Consider the following 19,823-nt stretch of genomic DNA (forward strand, 5'->3'; position numbering starts at 1 on the left):
AAGGGACGTAGCCAGCGGTCAAGGATGAGTTGATGAGCGAGGTGAGGTAAGGGAGAAGGTCTCCGGAAATGGTCTGGAGAAGAGAGGAGGGGATAGAGTCAAGCGGGCAGGTTGTTGGGCGGCCGGCCGTCACAAGACGCGAGATTTCATCTGGAGAGAGAGGGGAGAAAGAGGTCAAAGCACAGGGTAGGGCAGTGTGAGCAGAACCAGCGGTGTCGTTTGACTTAGCAAACGAGGATCGGATGTCGTCGACCTTCTTTTCAAAATGGTTGACGAAGTCATCCGCAGAGAGGGAGGAGGGGGGGGAGGGGGAGGAGGATTCAGGAGGGAGGAGAAGGTGGCAAAGAGCTTCCTAGGGTTAGAGGCAGATGCTTGGAATTTAGAGTGGTAGAAAGTGGCTTTAGCAGCAGAGACAGAAGAGGAAAATGTAGAGAGGAGGGAGTGAAAGGATGCCAGGTCCGCAGGGAGGCGAGTTTTCCTCCATTTCCGCTCGGCCGCCCGGAGCCCTGTTCTGTGAGCTCGCAATGAGTCGTCGAGCCACGGAGCAGGAGGGGAGGACCGAGCCGGCCTGGAGGATAGGGGACATAGAGAGTCAAAGGATGCAGAAAGGGAGGAGAGGAGGGTTGAGGAGGCAGAATCAGGAGATAGGTTGGAGAAGGTTTGAGCAGAGGGAAGAGATGATAGGATGGAAGAGGAGAGAGTAGCGGGGGAGAGAGAGCGAAGGTTGGGACGGCGCGATACCATCCGAGTAGGGGCAGAGTGGGAAGTGTTGGATGAGAGCGAGAGGGAAAAGGATACAAGGTAGTGGTCGGAGACTTGGAGGGGAGTTGCAATGAGATTAGTGGAAGAACAGCATCTAGTAAAGATGAGGTCAAAGATGAGGTCAAGCGTATTGCCTGCCTTGTGAGTAGGGGGGGAAGGTGAGAGGGTGAGAGGGGAAGGTGAGAGGGTGAGGTCAAAAGAGGAGAGGAGTGGAAAGAAGGAGGCAGAGAGGAATGAGTCAAAGGTAGACGTGGGGAGGTTAAAGTCAGGTTAAAGTTAGAGGTTAAAGTTATATTGACAAGATAGCAGAGTGACCACTCTAACAATATAAATAAATGTCCTCAATGATTGAAGGCAGACGAGACCAGATGGTACCATTCTAGTCAATGAGAAGGCCTATATGCATTTAAACAACTTGCACAACTGTCAAATGTCAGTTGTGCAGAGGTGAGGACGGAGTCAGGCGCAGGACACAGAACTGAGTAAAATAACGTACTTTACTCTGAAAAATAATCAACCAATAAATCCACGCAGGGATAACAAACCCTAACACAAAAGACTAACACAAAACCATGAACAATCACGCACAAAACATAAATGAGAACCAGAGGGTTTAATAGGGAAATAATAATAACGTAATGGGAACCAGGTGTGTACAATCAAGACATAACAAATGGAAAAAGAAACGTGGATCGGTGGCAGCTAGAAAGCCGGTGACGACGACCGCTGAACGCCGCCCGAACAAGGAGAGGCACCAACTTCGGCGGAAGTCGTGACAACAACTAAATCGTTTTTTCTCAAATTTGCCAGAATGCCACGTGCATCCACTTAAATCAGTACATTTGTAACAGCCTAAGCATTACAATACTTTTATTCGATCAATTAAGTCTCACGTAATTTGACACTCTCTCATAGACCTCCAGACAAAAAAGGCTTATCTCAGACAGATTTTGGGCGGAGTAAATCCTCTCGCTTCGCCGCCTCTTCTCTGATATACCAGATAATATCTACCACATGATTGGTCGAGGAGAGGAGCAACGCAACCAACCAGGACAGAGACAAGAAGAGAAGAGAAGACGGAGAGAGGAGAACAAGAAAATAAGAAATTAAGAGGGGAGGAGAGGGTCGAAGAGAGGAGAGGAGAGATGATAGGAGAGGAGAAAAGAGAAGAGTGGGGAAGAGTTAAAAGATGGAAGGTGTTAGAAAAAAAGACAAGTGAGACATCATAGAGATTTCAATGCAATATATTCTATTCAGACAGAGAGTGATCAGAAATTGCCATCATATGAGCTGTCGGCTATTATTGGTCATGATAAATTATGCTACAATATAGAAGTTGTTTTAATGGTGAGCATTCACCAATAGGTGGCGACGGAGTCCTACTGTTCACTGCTGTAACACATCCTCACACCGCCTCTAGTGAACGATACTTTAGTTTTGTCAAGACACTGGCAGAAACATCCCATTCCTAAAATGACAACTGGGGCCTGTTCAGAAGAATGCAATGTTATAGAATGTTCAGATAGAAATATATGGTGTAGAACAGATATGATGTTCAATAGTTTAGAAAAGGGACTCGTGGCAATTCATCATCTGCAAAGTCCTGAATGTGTCTCCTCAGTGTAACTATACTGGTAATCTGCAATAGCACTGCTCACGGCTTCATTCCCATTGTGAATACATGTCAGGTAGTTTAATACTTTGGGACAGTGTTTGCCATTCATCACTTTTCGATCAAATTGTGTGTGTGTGTGTGTGTTTGCGTAAGATTGTGATAGAACTGTCTACCTTTGTTCAGGCATAATGGAAAAGGACAGTAACTCTCTCTCCTTTTCACTCTCCCCTTTTCTTTGTTTTTGTGGACGGTGTGTGAACACTCATCACACACAGAGAAAACTGCAGTCGACTGACAGGCGTGAAATTCAGCATGTTCTGATATGACTGCTGATAGCGAATATATTACTGCGATGTGTATTTTCTTCTACTCACTATTTCCCCCTGAGTACTCACTCTTTTCCCCCTGCATCTCCCTCACTGTTACACCTATCTTGGCTTTTTTTTAAACTCTTTTTACATCTTTTCTTTAGGGGTGGATCAGCTTTAATATTTAAGATTGTAGCTTCCATCAATGTAATTGTCTGCATAATTTCCAATCCCCCATATATTTTTGGGGTATATATATATATATATATATATATATATATATATATATATATATATATACATACACATACTCACATATACAGTTGAAGTCGGAAGTTTACATACACCTTAGCCAAATACATTTAAACTCCATTTTTCACAATTCCTGACATTTAATCATAGTACAAATTCCCTGTCTTAGGTCAGTTAGGATCACCACTTTATTTTAAGAATGTGAAATGTCAGAATAACAGTAGAGAGAATGATTTAATTGAACTTTTATTTCTTTCATCACATTCCCAGTGGGTCAGAAATTTACATACACTCAATTAGTATTTGGTAGCATTGCTTTTAAATTGTTTAACTTGGGTCAAATGGTTCAGGTAGCCTTCCACAAGCTTCTTTCAATAAGTTGGGTGAATTTTGACCCATTCCTCCTGACAGAGCTGGTGTGACTGAGTCAGGTTTGTAGGCCTCCTTGCTCGCACACTCTTTTTCAGCTCTGCCGACAAATGTTCCATAGGATTGAGATTAGGGCTCTGTGATGACCACTCCAATACCTTGACTGTGTTGTCCTTAAGCCATTTTGCCACAACTTTGGAAGTATGCTTAGGATCATAGTCCATTTGGAAGACCCATTTGCGACCAAGTTTTAACTTCCAGACTGATGTCTTGAGATGTTGCTTCAATATATCCACATCATTTTACTTCCTCATGATGCCATCTATTTTGTGAAGGGCACCAGTCCCTCCTGCAGCAAAGCACCCCCACAACATGATGCTGCCACCCCCGTGCTTCACGGTTGGGATGGTGTTCTTCGGCTTGCAAGCCTCCCCCTTTTTCCTCCAAACATAACGATGGTCAAAATGGCCAAACAGTTCTATTTCTTTTTCATCAGACCAGAGGACATTTCTCCAAAAAGTACGATATTTGTGCCCATGTGCAGTTGCACGGTTTTGGAGCAGTGGCTCCTTCCTTGCTGAGCGGCCTTTCAGGTTATGTCAATATAGGACTCGTTTTACTGTGGTTATAGATATTTTGTACCTGTTTCCTCCAGCATCTTCACAAGGTCCTTTGCTGTTGTTCTGGGGTTGATTTGCACCTTTCGCACCAAAGTACATTCATCTCTAGGAGACAGAGTTGTCTCCTTCCTGAGCGGTATGACGGCTGCGTGATCCCATGGTCTTTATACTTGCGTACTATTGTTTGTACAGATGAACATGGATGAAATTGCTCCCAAGGATGAACCAGACTTGTGGAGGTCCACAATTGATTACATATACATATCTTTCAAAAATATATTTTCCTTCATTATTCCCCACAAACCCTACCACCCCTCCCCTAATTGGAGTAAAGGAATAAACAATAACACTTAGGCTTTTACTTCCAGTTTATACATACTATACACCTTTTATGGACACAATCTATTTTACAATAGTTATATTTAGTTTGTTTTTAGTCCTGGCCTTCCTCTTTTTCTGATGTCCATCCAGTTTGATTCTATTTGCCATATTTTTTTTAACTGCTATTTCACAAAAGTTTTGAACCTCTATATATTTTACAGACCCCATATGTTTTACATTTGTTGTCACGACTTCCGCCGAAGTCGGTCCCTCTCCTTGTTCAGGCGGCGTTCTGGGATCGACATCACCGGCCTTCTAGCCATCGCCAATCCACTTTTCATTTTCCATTTGTTTTGTCTTTGTTTTACACACCTGGTTTCAATTCCCCAATTACATGTTCATTATTTAACCCTCTGTTTTCCCCATGGTTATTGTGCGTGTTTGTTTGTTGTATTTACGGTCCGTATTCTGACCTCGGTATTATCGACTTGTATTTGAAAGTCTTGAGTAAATTTACGTGTGATACTCATCCAGTGGCGTGCCGTGGGTCTGGGGCCTGGGCCTTCAGTGAGGTATTACACAGTCCCACCCGAATTAATCCACCTCATTATGATGCCATGGCTCTAGACACTATACATTTAGACATAAACGCAGTATAACCAGGCGTTGCGTCACCTTGAAATTGACAAATTGACATTTTTGGGTAAACAGTGTTTACCCAAAAACATGACACAATCAATGAGTCTTTTCAATATTTCCCTTCACCTTTTCATTGTGCAGCTCCGTTGCCCTGCGCGCGTGTTCTTTGAGCTGTAGATCCACTCCAGTGTCCCCAAAAGTTTTCAAAAGCACCATTGCTTGTTAGTGCCCAGCCGTACTTTGGTGTCTCGTTGCTGCCTTGGTTAGACAACTCAAGTTTGCAAAGCCAGTGTGGCTCCAAACACCAAATCGATCACTTGCAAATAATAGGCATTCCCAGCAGTACAGTTTGCAGTGCTTCTCGGAGCCAAGGAGCCATTGACAGCGCTCGTAGTTGAAACTTTGAAAGTGGCGAGCGAACGAAGCCCTTTCCCGCGTGACAGGCTTTGTGGCGTCGGGCGACCTCTCCTTACAATGTCTAACTTTTCTTGAAAAGTTTGTCTTGAGAATGGCGTTATAATTATATCCTCGACCAAATCGATATCTTCTCCTCCTTCCGCCATTGTGGGTTGAAAAAACAGCTTAGTAGTACGCGAATTAATTCGTTTATCAAATTCAGTTTCCTAGATCTCCATAGGACCTGCCTCTCAATATTGGTAATCCAATCAAAAGACGTGCACGCACTACGCCTGCTAGCTGGCTCCTGTGTAACACTGGAGCCAGCCAGCAGGCGTACAATAGCCAACTCTAAAGCTGATTGGTTGACACTAAATTTTCATTTCCATTCACTATAAGCGACAAGCGCCCGCACTGTTGATTCTGAAGGCCTGAGGGCAGATTTTAGACCCCTGGCAACACATGATGGCTGAATATGATTGGATAAAAGATCTAACATAAAGACCAGCCCTCCAAATCTCAACCTGGGGCTGGAAGCAGTGCAACCAAGAGGAAAGCTATGAAATGAAGAGTATAACTCTTACTCTGGGGAATAATTTAATACATATTTGTGGGAAAATATATTTAAAAAAAAATTACATTCTGATGTTTAGGCCAGCAGAGAAGGCCTTGCAGGCCCTGACGGCCCACCACTGTACTCATCTCTGTTGTCCTGCGCCTGACTCCTCTGCACCAGCTACACCCAGACTTATTTCATTTGTTATCTTGTTGTTATTAGTCCCACCCTTCAGCTCCATTCAACCCCTCCCATCTATCTCTCAACATCATCCTCTCTTCTCTTAGTGTTTTCTTTGGGCTTTCACCTCCTCCCTCTCTTTCCCTCCTCCCCCTCCCCTCCTCTTCCTCCTCAAGAGTATCTCTCGATCCTCTCCCTCCATAAGATAACTTTGCTGCTGTTGCTTTTCAGACCTTCTTTCTCTCCCTCCCTCTCCACTTTCTCGCATCCTGTCATTTTCTTTCTCTCCCTCCCATAACCGCCACAGCTCAATGCGTGCAACACCTCAACTCCTCTCAGATTTCTTCACTTTTTCCCTCTCATCCCCTTCTCCCCCTTTCCCTCCTCTCTCTGCATCTCTCATTCGTATGCTCGTCTACCTCATGTCACCCAGCCAGAGAGGCGTGATGGAGAACAAGGAATAATCTATCTGTAATGGAACAATTATCCATCTGTGGAAGAGAGATGGGAAGACACAGGGTCCAAATATAGTTCCGCATCCAGACTAGTTCCGTGTTAAGTTTCATCAAATCACTGAGGGAGAAGAGGAGAAGAAAAACAGAACACGTGGTTGATGAAGCCTGCGAGTGTTATGAGCCTGCAGTGAAATATCCATGTCACAGTATGTGATGAGTTATGCCTGGTGCACACCGAGCCCGGTAGTAGAATGTCGTATAAGAGGTTCTACTGACTACTGTTTGTGACTGGAGAGCATGAGTTTGAGACAATAGGTCTTCTTTCTGTGGAAAATAGAGAGAGACAGGGAGAAGGACACAACCCTCTGGGTGAAATACCACAGTGTGCCGTCACAGCAGCAAGATTTGTGACCTGTTGCCAAAAGAAAAGGTCAACCAGTGAAGAACAAACACCATTGTCAATGCAACCCATATTTATGCTTATTTATTTTCCCTTTTGTACTTTAACCATTTTGTACATCGTTACGACATTGTATATATACATAATATGACATTTGTAATGTCTTTGTTCTTTTGGAACTTCTGTAAGTGTAATGTTTACTGTTCATTTTGATTGTTTATTTCACCTTTGTATATGATCTACCTCACTTGCTCACTTGCTTTAACATTTCCCATGCCAATAAAGCCCCTTGAATTGAATTGATAAAGGGAGAGAGAAAGAGATACAGACAGACAGAGAGAGAGGGAAGGGGAGGAAGAGAATGAGAAAGATAAACAGAAAAGGATTGAGAAATAAAGACAATGAGCAAAATAAGTGGTTGAGAATGGGGTTTGAGTCCCTTGGAAAGAGTAGACATGGTAGCTCTAGCGAAATAGCCCATGTGATCACGCAGTAGCGAAATAGAAAAGAGAGGGGTAGGAAGAGAAGACAGAGAAAAAGAGGAGGAGCGCGGGAGGGGATTGCTGAGTGATAAAATTATCTCCCAGTAATGGGAATTCCTTTGGCAAATTAGCCTAGCGCTAACGAACAAGCTTCAGAAACAGTAATAGGGCTTTAATGAAAGAGGGCGTGAGAAACAGGCCGTGCTAACACACTATGCACTACTCATCTTAACCTCATTACTGACTGTTTAGAAGCCCATTTAGACCTGAAGATGAGGATTCAGGCTGAACTCGGTTTAAATAAATGGTATAGATTTACCCACACCTCCCACTGAAGAAAGTGTTTTTCACAAAGGAGCTAAAAGTAAGTTGATCAAACATTTAACGAATCAACCATTTTTGTTGTTGCTGTAGGCTATAGACTTTTTCCTGACAAAACATTGGCATCAATAGCAACCTAGCAGCAATGCAGACTAACAACTTGTAATAGTTAAAAAAAAACATCTCAAAGTGAACGTAGAGTTAGGAATATGGAAACGGTTAAAGTTACAGGCCACTCTGCTATAGAGCAGCTGTTCAATGGTGTCCATTCAATCCAGTGCTGTCCTCCCATTCATGGATACAACACTTACATTTAGCAGCTGTCAGTGTACCCCTAATTATCAGTCTCTGTCCAAATCCTGGCCTGAGACAATTTCTATTAAACAACACTCTCCATCAGAGTCTGTATGATTAACGCAAAGCAAAGCAGGGCCATCCATCAGCATCACTGATGTAATAGCTACACCGCCTCTCTGTCTACCTCATAACACATTCGTCTCCCCCATTTCCCAAAAATCTTTCACCTGCTCTACATCCATCTATCCTACCCTCCATACCTCCATCTCTGATTATCTGGCCACACAGCCCACATGAAAAAATAAAGTCATTATTATAATACAAAAAGCTTTGTTAAATAACATTCAAATGTGACACTTCATTCATTGGTCGTATGGCGAATACAGCCATTAAATACTGTAGTATTCACTGTAGTGTTTTTGCAGACTTTACTGTAGTATTTACTGTAGTTTTACAGACATAACAGTAGGAAACTGTAGTATTTAAAGTTTACTATAGTATATATATACTGTAATAAGAAAAAAACGGCAGTATAGTATAGCAAATACTGTAGTTTTTTTGCGGACTGTAGTATACTGTATTTACTGTAGTGTTTTTGCGGACATTATTGTCGTATTTACTATAGTATTTTTGTTTTATTATCTTTGACATAGCAGTGGGGGCTTTATCCTTGAGGAAACCTACCGGACAAAATACTGAAAGACACATTTTCCATGACCTGAAGTTCGGTAGGACTGAGGTCTCAACGGACAGTTCAGAGCTTCTACTTTAAAAAAAATAACCTGTAGGGAACACAATATCGTCTACACTTGGCATGTACTGTAGGTTTCTCAAGTATAGGTGGCACAAATTGGGAATTAGGGGACTCGGCAGGGTACATGCAAATTAAATACTGTAGTAATAACTGTAGTGTTTTTGCAGACTGTAGTGTTTTTGTGGCCATTACTCTATTATTTACTGCAGTGTTTTTCCCCCAAACATTACTGTAGTATTAACTGTAGTGTCTTTGTGGTCTGTAGTATACTTAAGCAATAAGGCCCGAGGGGGTGTGGTATATGGCCAATATACCACGGCAAAGGGCTGCTCTTACGCATCGACGCAACACAGAGTGTCTGGATACAGCCCTTAGCTGTGGTATATTGGCCACATACCACAAACCCTAGAGGTGCCCGTATTTCTATTATAAACTGGTTACCAACGTATCTAATTAGCGCAGTAAAAATAAATGTTTTGTCATACGGTCTGATATACCACGGCTGTCAGCCAATCAGCATTCAGGGCTTGAACCACCCAGTTTATAATGTAGTATTTACTATATTATTCTACAATACACTACACCATTCTATAGTAAGTACCAGGGGTTGCAACCAAAATGATTTTCCAATCGTTTTGTTCTGAACAGAACCATTATTTTTTTCATTCCGTTCCACTGCTGACCAGCCAAATAAAGTTCTGAACTGTTCCTTTCTGTTCCCTTTTAAAGCTCTGAAATCGGTTTAAAATCCATGGTAAGTACTACACATGATCAAGATATACTGTACTACAGTGTGTAGTACAGTATTCTACAGTATACTACAGTTTACTACAGAATCCCATAGTACGTAGTATTCTATAGTAAAATGTAGTATTCTTTCATGTGGGAGGTAGGTATCAGGAGAATTGGGGGAAGACAGGATAGATAGACAGGGCAGATCTGGAGGGAGGTGTGTTTGAGTTAATGAGATGGATGAGAGTTGGCAGGCGGTGGACGTTGGCGCCGGGCTGGAGAGATTGACGCCTCAATCTTCTCGGCTCTAATGAGTGACGGGTGCTAAAACTAAACAAGGCCCAGGCACCCACTTTGGCTCCAACAATGTGAATAACAGCCTTGGATGATCTACAGCATTCTACATGACTCAAGGTCTGCTCTATAACATTCTTGAATGCTGAGGTTCATTCAAGACTATTTCAATTGACTGGGCTATATTCTAGACAACTGCCATGGCACTGAATGTTCTACAGTATTATATACTACCAGAGGTCTATTCTAGAACATTGTTAAGACTCTGAAGAGGTTCATTCCAGAATGTTCTAAATGACCGAAGGTCTATTCTAGAACACTCCAAAGATCCAACTATCCAATTTAGGACTCAATCTTTGAGTTCTTGTCTCTGAGTACAATCTTGTGATGATTTACTGGAATACAAGACAGCTGGAAGGTGCAATGAGCAATCTGTTTGGTTCGAACCTTTTTTCCCCACCCCACTCATGTCTAACTACCACATCTCAAACTCTGACTACGTAGACACCCACATGTGCATGCACACACACACACACACACACACACACGCTATGATGCAACACACACAACACTCAACATTGCTGCCATATCCAGATAATTAACATTCCTCCTTTTCATCAAAATTCAACATATTCCCCGCCAGACCCCTAGATACCTGCTTTGCCATAAGAACCCATCAGGGGGTAATGATGTGAACCAGTGGGCTCTGGGATTGTCTGAAGGACTCAGATCAGCGCTTTCTGATGACACGCATGAAGTTGCTGTGGGCCAAAATGATCAATATTCATCACTGGGTGGTCATGAGTATTTGACCAATGTCCTTGCGTTTATTAATTAACACTATTGTTTTATCCACAGGTTGTGGTGGTTTTGTGATGTTCAATTATGTTCTACTTTTGTAACTTTAAGATAGTAGGTTGTAGGCCCAACATGACATCACTCCTTTTTGAATGACATCATAGACCCATGGAAGGATGATGAACAAATGGATTCTGATCTAATTTCATACTACCCCTAGGCAGTAGGCACAGAGAAATGAGATAATAGTTCAATCCATTGGTTCATATTTATATCCTGCCACGCACTCACGCACACACCCCCACACACACACCCATGCGTGCATGTATGCACACGCACTAAACACGGACAAAGGTTTGTGTGGGAAATGAACAGCACACATTATATTTTCCCATGAATGTACTTTCATTGACGCATGATCGATTTACACACTACTCCAAAGTCATGACGCAGTTTCTCATCAGTAACTTGACACATCAGATCCACATCCTATATTTTCACCCATTCAATAAAAAACATTTACACGACTCAACCTAACCCGTGTTTTACCCTCATTTTCTTACGTTAACTACCAATCTCTCTCTCTCTCTCTCTCTCTGTACATCTCTACAGTAAGTCGCTCTGGATAAGAGCGTCTGCTAAATGACTAAAATGTAACGTACATCTCTCTCACTCAAACACTCTTTCTAGATCTGTCTCTGTTTTTGAATATTTTTCTCTCTCTCTCTCGTCTATCAAATCAAATTTTATTGGTCACATACACATGGTTAGCAGATGTTAATGCGAGTGTAGCGAAATGCTTGTGCTTCTAGTTCCGACCGTGCAGTAATATCTAACAATTTCACAACAACTACATTATACACACAGATGTAAAGGAAGGAATAAGAATATGTACATAAAGATATATGAATGAGCGATGGCCGAACGGCATAGGCAAGACGGTATAGAGTGCAGTATATACATATGATTTGAGTAATGTAGGGTATGTAAACATTATATAAAGTGGCATTGTTTAAAGTGGCTAGTGATACATTTATTACATCCAATTTTTTATTATTAAAGCGGCTAGAGATGAGTCAGTATGTTGGCAGCAGCCACTCAATGTTAGTGATGGCTGTTTAACAGTCAGATGGCCTTGAGATAGAAGCTGTTTTTCAGTCTCTCGGTCCCTGCTTTGATGCACCTGTACTGACCTCGCCTTCTGGATGATAGCGGGGTGAACAGGCAGTGGCTCGGGTGGTTGTTGTCTTTGATGATCTTTTTGGCCTTCCTGTGACATCGGGTGGTGTAGGTGTCCGGAAGGGCAGGTAGTTTGCCCCCGGTGATGCGTTGTGCAGACCTCACTATCTTCTGGAGAGCCTTACGGTTGTGGGCGGAGCAGTTGCCTTACCAGGTGGTGATACAGCCCGACAGGATGCTCTCAATTGTGCATCTGTAAAAGTTTGAGTGTTTTTGGTGACAAGCCGAATTTCTTCAGCCTCCTGAGGTTGAAGAGGCGCTGCTGCGCCTTCTTCACCACGCTGTCTGTGTGGGTGGACCAATTCAGTTTGTCCGTGATGTGAACTTAAAACTTTCCACCTTCTCCACTACTGTCCCGTCGATGTGGATAGAGGGCTGCTCCCTCTGCTGTTTCCTGAAGTCCACGATCATCTCCTTTGTTTTGTTGACATTGAGTGTGAGGTTATTTTCCTGACACCACATTCTGAGAGCTTCTCACTATCTACTCTTGATCATATCTCCCCCCCCCCTATCTCTCCCTTTCCCATCCTCTCTACATTTCCATCTCTCATTGTAAATTAGATCAGCGCCCAGCAGTGTTATTCCATACCTTCCATTACCTGCATGTCAGATTGCACACCGTGCCATCGCGCACTTAACTGCTAATCTCTCTCTCTCTCTCTCTCTCTCTCTCTCTCTCTCTCTCTCTCTCTCTCTCTCTCTCCATCAGTTTCTGCTACACATCAGCGTAAAGCCGTGACAGTGAGAGGTTATTGAGTTTGACGTAATATGCACCCCATCTCTCTCTCTCTCCATCTCTCACTCACTCTCTCTATTTTCTGTCTGTCTGTCTGTCTGTCTGTGTCTGTCTGTCTGTCTGTCTGTCTGTCTGTCTGTCTGTCTGTCTGTCTGTCTGTCTGTCTGTCTGTCTGTCTGTCTGTCTGTCTGTCTGTCTGTCTGTCTGTCTGTCTGTCTGCTATTCACACAGTCCTGTCGCTGTTTCCCTCTCTCCGTCTCCCTTTCTCTCTCTCAAGCCACTTGTTTTGTTCAATTTTCCATTCATCTCTCTATTTCTGTCTCTGTTTATCTTTCTCAATCCCCTTCTGCTTTTCTCTCGCTTTTCCTCTCTCTCTGCAGCTGAGCTGTATTGATGTACCAGTGAGGTCGATTTGGAGGCGTGGTGGGGACGGACACAGTGCTGGTAGAGTGATGTTGCGTCAAAAAATAGGATGTGAATAGGATGATATCTGATGCTGTGATGAGCAGTGTGTGTGGGCCGCATTAAATGCACGCAAAACACCTCATATCTTTCTACTTATGGGGATCGACGGATCTAATCTAATTGGATTCATGTAATTGTGAGAATCTTGAGCTCACCAATCTCAATTATGTTAGATAAGAGATCATTTCAAAGAAGGAGATAGTATTTGGGATATTATTACAATTTTCTAAATGGAGTAATTAATAAAAGAGAGATGGGGCAATCATTTTGGTTGTGTGAAGAGGATATGGGTCTCGAATGTACCTCACTGTCTACGTGAAGCACAGACTAGCTGGACATGGGCTAATATAATACTCATCTCCAGTCATATTCACTCTCTCCTTGCCCTTCACTTCCTCTTAAGGTGTCCGGATACATAGGCTTGTATAAGGGCACAAGGCGAGACCCAGATGCAGACATAGGAGGCAGATAGGTCCAAGATGTTTATTAACAATCCAAAAGGGGTAGGCAAGAGAATGGTCGTGGACAGGCAAAAGGTCAAAACCAGTTCAGAGTTCCAGAGGCACAGAATGGCAGGCAGGCTCGAGGTCAGTGCAGGCAGAATGGTCAGGCAGGCAGGAATGGAGTCCAGAACAGATAAAGGTCAAAACCGGGAGGACTAGTAAAAGAGAATAGAAAAGCAGGAGCACGTGGAAAAACACGCTGGTTGACTTGAACATACAAGACGAACTGGCACAGAGAGACAGGAAACACAGGGATAAATACACTGGGGAAAATAAGCGACACCTGGAGGGGGCGGAGACAATCACAAGGACAGGTGAAACAGATCAGGGCGTGACAGGTTGGCTAGCCGAAGTGAACATCGAAGTGAACAATTATTCGAATATAAATCAAGTAATCTGTAATCAGGTCTTAGTCAGGCAATTTTACATCTAACTTGCCTCAAGAAAAAAGGTTGTGTGCGCTAACAGCAGAAACAAAACCTGCCGAATGCGGCCGAACACCAAAACAAAATGTTGTCATAATATATGGGCTAACTGTTTCGACTAGGAAGCATACAGTACACTTTATTCCTCCCCTTCCTCCCTCTCTACCACACTCTAACATGTTGCGTGTCGTAACGTATTATCCAGTGTTGTATTTAGGGTATGCAAGGGAATCGTCCAGGACATGGCGGGACTCAGCCCAGTCTTTAACTCGTCTTGTCCTGGTAAATGTTGTGTCTGGTTTCATTCATACCAGTTGATGCATCCTTTACCTGTACTAAACTTATATTACCGGTCAAAAGTTTTAGAACATCTACTCATTCAAGGGTTTTTCTTTATTTGTACTATTTTCTACATTGTAGCATAATAGTGAAGACATCAAAACTATGCATTAACACATATGGAATCATGTAGTAACCAAAAAAGTGTTTTATATATTTTTTATATTTGAGATTCTTCAAATAGCCACCCTTTGCCTTAATGACAGCTTTGCACACTCTTGGCATTCTCTCAACCAGCTTCATGAGGTAGTCACCTGGAAACATTTCAATTAACAGGTGTGCCTTCTTAAAAGTTAGTTTGTGGAATTTCTTTCCTTCTTAGTGCGTTTGAGCCAATCAGTTGTGTTGTGATAAGGTAGGGGGGTATACAGAAGATAGCCTTATTTGGTAAAAGACCAAGTTCACATTATGGCAAGAACAGCTCAAATAAGCAAAGAGAAACGACGGTCCATCATTACTTTAAGACATGAAGGTCAGTCAATACGGAACATTTCAAGAACTTTGAAAGTTTCTTCAAGTGCAGTCACAAAAACCATCAAGCGCTATGATGAAACTGGCTCTCATGAGGACCGCCACAGGAAAGGAAGACCCAGAGCTACCTCTGCTGCAGAGGATAAGTTTGTTAAGAGTTAACAGCCTCAGAAATTGCAGCCCAAATAAATGCTTCACAGAGTTCAAGTAACAGACACATCTCAACATCAACTGTTCAGAGGAGACTGTGTGAATCAGGCCTTCATGGTCAAATTGCTGCAAAGAAACCACTACTAAAAGACACCAAGAAGAAGACTTGGCGAGACTTTCTTGGGCCAAGAAACACGACCAATGGACATTAGACCGTTGGAAATTTGTCCTTTGGGCTGGAGTCCAAATTTGAGATTTTTGGTTCCAACCGTGTGTCTTTATGAGACGCGGTTTGGGTGAACGGATGATTTCTGCATGTATATTTCCCACCGTAAAGCATGGAGGAGGAGGTATTATGGTGTGGGTGTGCTTTGCTGGTGACACTGTTGTGATTTATTTAGAATTCAAGGCACACTTAACCAGCATGGCTACCACAGCATTGTAGCGATACACCATCCCATCTGGTTTGGGCTTAGTGGGACTATCATTTGTTTTTCAACAGGACAATGACCCAAAACACACCTCCAGGCCGTGTAAGGGCTATTTGACCAAGAATGAGTGATGGAGTGCTGCATCAGATGACCTGGCCTCCACAATCCCCCTACCTCAACCCAATTGAGATGGTTTGGGATGAGTCGGCCCAGGTGAAGCTGATTGAGAGAATGCCAAGAGTGTGCAAAGCTGTCATCAAGGCAAAGGGTGGCTATTTGAAGAATCTCCAATCTGAAATATATTTTGATTTGTGAAACACTTTTTTGGTCACTACATGATTCCATATGTGTTATTTGATAGTTTTGATGTCTTTACTATTATTCTACAATGTAGAAAATAGTCCAAATAAAGAAAAACCCTTGAATGAGTAGGTTTTCTAAAACTTTGGACCGGTAGTGTATGTCCAATAGTAGGGACAGTGGAAAGGGAGCCAGTCCAGGTACATGTACAGCTCTTGCAATAGTAGGAAACAATCTTATTCTGTATTTCGAATATTAACAATTTGGTGATCACTAAATATGTAATGACACATTGCTAATGTATAGTGTGTGCCAGCCACTGTTTCCTGACGCATGTTCATGGCATAGATAAACATTGTTAGCTGTGTTAACAGCGCTTCCCAGATTATCAGCTACAGGAGAGGCAACGAATATTATAGCTAACTCTCATCTATCGGAGCTCTCGCTCCTCTGCCTTAATCTTGTGGAGGTGTCTGGTCGTGTCCGAATACCCATGCTTGTGTCCTAAATAGTAGGCCATTTGAGTATATGTGACATTTCAAATCTTCTAGTATACTTTAAATGCCCAGATGACATACTCATTTCGGCTTTGACAACAGTTGATTAATTAGATATGGGAACGCTCTACCAAAATCAATAACAACGCAATTGCGCATTACACATTCTCAGTATGTGAAAATAGAACGTTTTATATTATTTTCATTTTTGAAAAATCAAGAACGCTTTATTCAATTCTACGATGTTATGTTCATTTTGTCTTTTCATCTAGTAGAATTCGCGGCACACTTTTCTGGAATTTCACAGGCACAATGCAATGGCCTAGTTAGCTAGCGACTTGTAAATACCAGGGCATGTGCCCAAACTGTTGCAGGGTCTGATGACAGTACCAGGCATTTAATTCAGTTTAGAAATGCCACAAAAAAGATTTTGAGTAAATCATGTGGCCATAGCTCTCTTGCCATTGCACGATGCACTGCCACAAGCTATAGCTAGCGTTAGTAACGCGGTAGCCTGCGTTCCTATTTTCCACAGCGGTGCTGGTCCTAACGCTTCCCTTTTATTCCAGTGCTCCTGATTTGTCACTTCACTTTATCTGTGTGGAGCTGATTGTAATGTTGTAAGGCTATGCAATATTAGCTCCTACCTGAATGGTTACAGCCTGAATGGGTCTAGCTAGCTAGTTTCATTGGACATAACCTGTTGTAACGAAAGTAATAGTAAACTGCACTCATTACTGTTTCACCTTGGCACTCAAGTATGTGGCAGTCTGGTTATCTCCAGAAAGTTCATACAACTCTACTTTGCTCATATTTTGGTAAATAATGTACTCCATCTTATGTCTTTTCAGGATCTACGTCAAGGAGTGTGTGCTGGAGGGGGCAGCTCTCTCCTGCATGGGTGAAAAAGAAGTGGGAAAACCATAAGCAAAAATACATGGTCAGCTATTTCATGTTATCTTGACATTTGTTGCTCTACTTGGATAATAAAGTTACAATTTTCTCTGAAAGCAACCACACCGTCCCATCTATTTCCTATGCTTCACTGGCATATTCACGTAAGTGTGAAGATATACATTTAGGTCAACTCTCTTATCCAGAGTGATTTACAGGAGCAATTAGGATTAAGTGCCTTGTTCAAGGGCCCATTATACAGATTTTTCACCCTGTCGGCTTGGGGATTTCAATTAGTGAACTTTTGGTTACTTGCCCAACGCTCTTATACGCTAGGCTATCTGCCACCTCATATAAACATCTCAGAAAGTGGCAACTATTCCAGAAAAATGTATTTCAATTAGCATAATACCTTTTACAGGGCTTTACATGTAGATGTTTGATGCTGAAAGCTATTCTTTCCATATTTTTCATGAGTTGAAAGCTCCCCACACCGGAGTCAGCGCGGAGGGAGGGGAGGCCACAGCCGCACCCTGGAAGTAGTATGCGGTGATGGATGAGGTGCTGGGAGGCTGCCACTCAATCACCCCACCGGTTATCATCTCCTCATCCTCCCTAGGTGCAGCTGTGGGCTCCCTTCCAGATGTGGATGCGGGAGAAGGAGGTGATTGCCATGGAGGCGCGCAATATGGCCATTTTAGAGGCAATGTTAAGAAGTAGTTTTATGTATTTTATTTATAGCTTGAATTGATTCATTTTGTACTGTTTTTTTTGGTGAAGTCCTTTATTAGAGCCGAATTCGATGTCTGTTCTCATTGAAAAGTGTTTATTGTCTGTAATAATAATATATCAAATATATCAGTACATCTACTGTTGGTGTGTTTTACTTTCAACATTTCAACGTAGAAAAATGAACTCGCACATCTAAGCCATCTTGTTGCCGGTGCATGGTAACAATTAGATACGTTGAAAGAGAAAAGAAACCTGCTATTGCTAGCATCACTTTTTTTCTTGAAGCTTACGTGTTGGCCTCAATCCGAGCATTTTGCTCTGCTAATCTAAATAAACCATCTTTGGTATAATAATAATAATCATTTCTATAGCGCTTTTTCAAAAACTCAATTCGCATCAAGAGCAAAAACACAAGCAAATACATCATGAGTAGCCTAGCTATAGTTGGCTGAGTCACCCAATGGAGGCCGTCTGAGTGCATGCATCCTCCAGAGATGGAGAGGTTCATGGCTTGATCAGAGGAAGGTGGTCAACGAGATGGTCGATGACGCAATGAAGATGGAGCCCGGTGAAGATCTAGAGGGCTAGCTACTCTGGGAACCAGCCTGAGTCACGTAGCTGCTGTACTTCTTCACAATGTCTGGCACCCACTTGGGTGATGCCTCAGCAGCTCTGTGTGCCAGAAAGCTCGACACAGACAGTTCAGAGTAGTAGCTAGCCAGTCGTCCTCATTACGAGCCCTCTGCCTCAGCACTGCATTCCTCTACTGCATCACCCATTCCTTCAAGCTTCAGGTGACAATTGAGCAATGCTTAGGCTTACAGTTAACAAAGTTTTACTCCAATTACATCGTTCCAAATGCTGGCTACTTAGCTAGCTAACGTTAGCCCAAAACAACAACACTCCGGCACTTCGCTGTAGTGAAAGGTCACTGGGTGGGGCTACAGATGAGCCGTAACTGATGGGAACTCAGACAACAGGGAACTCTGGAAAAAAATCACTGATGTCCCAGTCTGAGGTCATTTTGTTTCATTACTGTTTCACCTTGGCACTCAAGTATGTGGCAGTCTGGTTATCTCCAGAAATTTCACATAACTCTACTTTTCTCATGTTTTGGTAAATAATGTACTTCATCTTGTGTTATTTGTACTGCATTGAATCAAAATGCAACACTTCAAAATGTAGTTAGCTGTCTTTTACAAAAGTCCTCTAGCCAGTGGCCGGTAGCCTAGTGGTTAGGGCGTTGGGCCACTAACTGAAAGGTTGCTGAATCGAAACCCCAAGCTGACAAGGTCAAATTCTGTCATTTTCCTCCTGAGCAAGGCAATTAACCCACTCTTCCCCGGGCGCCATGGATGTCGATTAAGGCAGCCCCCTCCACCTCTCTGATTCAGAGTCGTTGGGTTAAATGCTGAAGCCACATTTCAACTGACTAGGTATCCCCCTTTCCCAGTGATTTGTTGGTTGTTAATTTTATTAGGATCCTGATTAGCTGACACCAATTCCGACAGATCATTTTACTGGGGTCTGACACATAACGAAAAATACATTATAGACAAAAGACTTACGATTGACATACATTAAAAAACATGAGCGTGTAGTGTGCATCTTTCAGTTACACATACATGTCAGTCCCTACACATAAGTACACTCTTAGAAAAAAGGTGGTATCGAGTACCTAAAAGGGTTCTTCAGCTGTCCCCATAGGAGAACCATTTGAAGAACCCTTTTGTTTTCAGGTAAAACCCTTTTCAGTACAATGTAGAACGCTTTGAACAGAAGAGCTCTACCTCGAACCAAAAAAGGTTCTACCTGGAACCAAAAAACAGCTCGCCTATGGGGACAGCCGAAGAACGCTTTTGGAACCCTTTTATCTAAGATTGTAGGTCACATGGGGGAGAGGCGTTGTGCCAAGAGGTGTTGCTTTATTTTTTAAATAATGTGTTTTTTAAATAATGTGTTATTATATTAGTATTTATTTTTTAAACCAGGTTTGCTGTTCACTTGCTCTATGTAGACAGTATTTCCAGATTCCGAGTTTTTTTGTTGTTGCTGTGTTAGATGTAACAGGATGTGCAACCCCCCCCCCC

Source organism: Salvelinus namaycush, chromosome 30 (genome assembly GCF_016432855.1).
Source record: "Salvelinus namaycush isolate Seneca chromosome 30, SaNama_1.0, whole genome shotgun sequence".
Classification (NCBI taxonomy): domain Eukaryota; kingdom Metazoa; phylum Chordata; class Actinopteri; order Salmoniformes; family Salmonidae; genus Salvelinus; species Salvelinus namaycush.